This window comes from Sceloporus occidentalis, unplaced genomic scaffold (genome assembly GCF_023333645.1).
Source record: "Sceloporus occidentalis isolate IW3139 unplaced genomic scaffold, rSceOcc1.0.p SCAF_117, whole genome shotgun sequence".
Classification (NCBI taxonomy): Eukaryota; Metazoa; Chordata; class Lepidosauria; order Squamata; family Phrynosomatidae; genus Sceloporus; species Sceloporus occidentalis.
The window spans coordinates 2,980,096-2,985,378 of NW_028317097.1; the positions used below are offsets into that span (position 1 = coordinate 2,980,096).

Consider the following 5,283-nt stretch of genomic DNA (forward strand, 5'->3'; position numbering starts at 1 on the left):
GACAGGCTCTGCTGCACTGATAACCAAAAACACACAAACAGCAGGACACAATCTACGTCACAGACATCTACATCAGGATGGATTTTTCACACTTCATTGTCGTTTATACCCCCTTAGTGTTTTTGCCCCATTGTGTATTGATGCCCCAGCCAGCACCCTTTTAGTATAGATTTGTATATACTGCCATTTGTGGCCTGCTGGAGGTCATTTTGCAGGGCTCTGGCAGTGCTCCTCCTTGCACAAAGGCGGAGGTAGCGGTCCTGCTGCTGGGTTGTTGCCCTCCTACGGCCTCCTCCACGTCTCCTGATGTACTGGCCTGTCTCCTGGTAGCGCCTCCATGCTCTGGACACTATGCTGACAGACACAGCAAACCTTCTTGCCACAGCTCGCATTGATGTGCCATCCTGGAAGAGCTGCACTACCTGAGCCACTTGTGTGGGTTGTAGACTCCGTCTCATGCTACCACTAGAGTGAAAGCACCGCCAGCATTCAAAAGTGACCAAAACATCAGCCAGGAAGCATAGGAACTGAGAAGTGGTCTGTGGTCACCACCTGCAGAACCACTCCTTTATTGGGGGTGTCTTGCTAATTGCCTATAATACCCACCTGTTGTCTGTTCCATTTGCACAACAGCATGTGAAATTGATTGTCCATCAGTGTTGCTTCCTGAGTGGACAGTGTGATTTCATAGAAGTGTGATTGACTTCGAGTTACATTGTGTTGTTTAAGTGTTCCCTTTATTATTTTGAGCAGTGTATTAGACCCTGCTGCTGATATATATATATATATATATATATATATATTAGACCCTGCTGCTGATATATATATATATATATTAGCCCCTGCTGCCCATATATATATATATATATATGATGTCCTGATGAAAGTCTAATAAATAGACTGAAACGTTGATTAGAAAACTGCAGTTTCTTGAGTGATTATTTAAAGAAGTGCCGGTAACTATTTTTGGATGTTTTATGATTTGCTGTTGCAGCTACTTGGCACCGGGCTAAAAAGGTGGTGATTGGTGTGCAATTGTTAATTTTGGACATTATATATATATATATATATATATATATATAGATATATATATATATATATATATAGATATATATATATATATATAGATAGATATATATATATATATATATATATAGATATATATATATATATATATATAGTATATGCATATTAGACCCTGCTGCCGATAGCAGGTAAATCGAGCTTTGCATGTATAGATCAATTGAAATTCACTTGTGATCTCAGCACTGAAGGTATATATCAAATAAACAGAATCAGACATACAAATCCTGTATTTGCCGGTATACAATAATAACATATGAAATGTAGCATTGCAGGTATAGATCAATTAAATACATGGAAACAGCATTGCAGGTATTAATCAACTGAACAAGACATACAGACCCTGTATTTGCAGGTATACATAAATAATGTATGGAAACATAGCATAGCAGATATGGAGCTACAGAATAACCACACAAACCCAGCTTTGCAGGTACAGATCAATTGGAATTCACATAAAAATACAGCATTAAAGGTATATTTAAAACCCCCTAAATTACAGGCATAGATCACAGGTTGCACACCCCAAAGTCAGCCCTGGCGTCCTCACTGCCCACATAGAACCTGGCTAGCACCCAGATAACACACATAAGATTTGCCATCTTTGTCCCCAAATAGCTCAGCACAAGTCAACTTTGTCCCCAAACAGCCTGGCCTGTGCCATCTTTGTCCCCAAGGCTCAAACATCCTGCTAGTGCCATCTTTGCCCTTCCACAATTATACATCTAAGACACACACATACTCATTAACTCATGCTCTCCCTCATTCAGACAATTCATCCACATATTAACTCATGCTCTCCCTCATTCAGACAATTCATCCACACATTAACTCATGCTTTCCCTCATTCAGACAATTCATCCACATATTAACTCATGCTCTCCCTCATTCAGACAATTCATCCACATATTAACTCATGCTCACCCTCAGACAATTCATCCACATATTAACTCATGCTCTCTTTCATTCAGACAACTCATCCACATATTAACTCATGCTCTCCCTCATTCAGACAATGCATCTACATTCATCCCTCCCTTATCACTTTCTACCCCCTCTTCCTCCCTTATCACTTTCTACCCCTTCTCCCTCCCTTATCACTTTCTAACCCCTCTCCCTCCTCTTTCCCTACTCACTATCTACCCTCTCCCCCTTTATATTTCACTCACCTTTAAGTCCTGCGGTCGGAGAACGAGTCTTCCATCTTCCTGCTCTGCCGCGGCACGCGGTGCTTCACTGCTGAGCGCCGGATATGATGTCATATTCCGGTGCTCAACATGAAACGCCGGCACTGCGACGGAGGTAGAGGCCTCTTGGAGGAGACTGAGGGGGGCTGAGCGGTTTCTAGGAACCCTTTGAGGCTGCCCAGGACTTAAAGTCCCATTGTGGGACTGTCCTGGGCAATCCGTTGGGTGGTTCCAAATTCGGCGGGGGGACAACGGGGGGGCAAGGAATAACCAAGGCGTTGCCCCCCTGACTGCGGCAGACATTTTTTCCTCTGTTCCTGAGTAGAGTTCAGTTGATTAAGACAGTTGCTCATTTACGCTACCAGCCAAACCTGTAATTTGTGGACAAGTTATTTTTTTATTATCTTTCTATCATATCATCCATTATTCTTCATTGATAAATAAATATTGGTGACAAAACCAGGCATTTCAATAAAAAAGACCTCCGAATTTGGTCCTAAATGAACGTTTGGAAAACGAAATTCATTGCCCAAAAACAAATGTGTCAAACACGAAACAAAACTTTTTTAACCCCTTCGTGACAAAGGCTGATTTTACTTTTTGTACCCTTCGTGACAATGGCTGTTTTATCGTTTCTGCGGTGTTTGTGTTTAGCTGTAATTTTCTCTTAACCCATTTACTAAACCCACACAAGTTATATATTGTTTTTTTCAGGACAAGAAGGGCTTTCTTCAGACACCAAATTTTTTTCATATGATGTAATTTCCTATAATAAAAATAATAAAATATGACGAAAAATTGAAAAAAAAAAACACATTTTCTCACTTTTATTTGAAAAATCTTTTATTCATCATAAAAAACTACTGAAAAAACCTGCTAAATAGATTCTACTATTTGTCCCGAGTTTAGAAATACCCAATGTTTTTATGTTTTTTTGCTTTCTTCTACACGTTATGGGGCAATAAGTACAAGTAGCGTTTTGCTAATTCAAAACCATTTTTCTCTGAATCTGGTAATTCTGTCTCTATGTGGTATTTGGGGCATCTTTGAAGCCAGCAAATTAAATTTACCCCACCAAACCATATATTTTTGAAAACTAGACACCCCAGGGTATTTTAGATGCTGATAGTTTAACCCTTTCCATGCACTAATCCTACCACCAACCCTTGTCAAAGTTTGGGATAGTAATTGTTTTTGGTGTTTTTTTCACATACTTTGTACTTCAGGTGTGAAATTACAGCTCCTGGTATATGTTGCTGTCACACAACACCCAGATATGTGTCCAGCAACATCTCCTGAGTACATTGATACCCCACATGCATGGGTTTGTCAGATTGTTTGGGGGCAAAAGGGCCACATTTGGAACATGAGCAATTCAAATTCAGTAGGAATTTTACATCTGGGTAAAGAAAAATGCTTGTACCCAACTATCAGTAGGGACAGGTTACAAGAAAGCCTGGCCTATCTCCAAGAAGGGATTTGATCTAGCACCTTAAGTGGTCCCTCATGCCACGGAATGGACACAGGGGTCACTTGACAGTGCAAATAAAAACGCTTAAAAATGGTGGAGCAAATAAAAGCTAAAAAACAGTAAATGTAACAAAAAATTAAAAAAAAATACAAAAATGGAGCAGGAACAAAAAAAAAATTAAAAATGGGAAACTGTGTGATACAGCTTGAAGCAGTCACCGACACAGAGTGCAGGTTTTCCAGGGCAATCTGGACAGTAAAATGTGGTGTCCTTTCTTTGCCCCCTGCTGTAGCATACCCTGCATCTCTTTTGGGGATTCTGCTTCTTTGCTGTAGGGGGGATTTTAAAAATAAAATGGGTAGCCCCAATTCTGTTGGTTCCCATCACTACTTGGGGACCAGGTGCATCACGGTACAAGATACCTGAAATTACTTCGAGCTGAAACTGCAAAAAAGACAGCTTCAGCCCAGTGTCTGCTTTTTTGTGCAGCAAAAAAGCGTTATAGGTTGCAATTTGCATTAGATAAATTGCAACCTTCTTGTACCAGGCCTTTGTCTTCCTCATAATGAGGTAGGGCTGTAGGAGTTGATCTGACAGATCAACTCCACCCATGTGCTTGTTATAGGCCCTGATGCACACTGGCTTTGTAGTGACCCCAGCTCTGCCACGGACAGAAACCTCCACGGTTCTCTCATCGTGGATGGTGCTCAGCATGCACACCTCTTTTCTGTCCCTGAACTTCAATGCCAAAAGCTCCTCTTGGCGTAGAGCTGAGGTCTCCCCCTTTCCTAGCCGGGTTCGTACCAGGCGTTGTGGGAAACCCAAGCGGTTCTTTTTTATAGAACCGCAAGCTACCGTATCGAAACAATACAGCAGCTTGAACAAAGGGACGCTTGTATAGAAGTTATCTACATACAAGTGGTAGCCTTTGTTCATAAGGGGGAATATTAGGTCCCAAACAATCTTGGCACTGGTGCCCAGATGATCTGGGCAACCTGGAGGGTCAAGGTAGCTATCCTTACCCTCGTATACCCGGAAGGCATGAGTATATCCTGTCTCGCTCTCGCAGAGCTTATACACCTTCACTCCATACCTGGAGCGCTTGGAAGGAATATACTGCTTGAATCCCAACCTTCCTTTATATTTCATTAGGGATTCATCCACGCAGATATTCTTTCCAGGTGTATAAACCTCTGGAAACCTGGCAGCGAGATGGGTAATCAGGGGGCGGATTTTGTACAGCCTATCAAACTGGGGGTCCTCCTTAGGGGGGCACAGGCTGTTGTCGCTAAAATGCATGAAACGAAGAATCATTTCATACCTTTGCCTAGTTATAGTTTGGGCAAAAATGGGGGTACTAAAGATGGGGCTGGTGCTCCAGTAGGAGCGGATGGAGGGCTTTTTTATAATGCCCATTAACATTGTGAGTGCCCAGAATTTAAGAAATTCTGGCACGTCAATGGGAGTCCATGGCTGTTTTGCCCAAAAAGAATTAGGGCTAGCAGCACGGTGCTGCTGGGCATAAATGTTTGTTTGTGTGAC

General features: G+C 41.7%; 1 non-coding gene across 1 annotated transcript; it reads right to left on the minus strand.

Moving 5' to 3' along the window:
- Positions 1-3,685: 3,685 nt before the first annotated feature.
- LOC149282416 (small nucleolar RNA SNORA35) lies at positions 3,686-3,815 on the minus strand. The gene has a single exon (XR_016277964.1). It is a non-coding gene; the product is annotated as a small nucleolar RNA SNORA35 (small nucleolar RNA).
- Between the last annotated feature and the right edge of the window lie 1,468 nt (positions 3,816-5,283).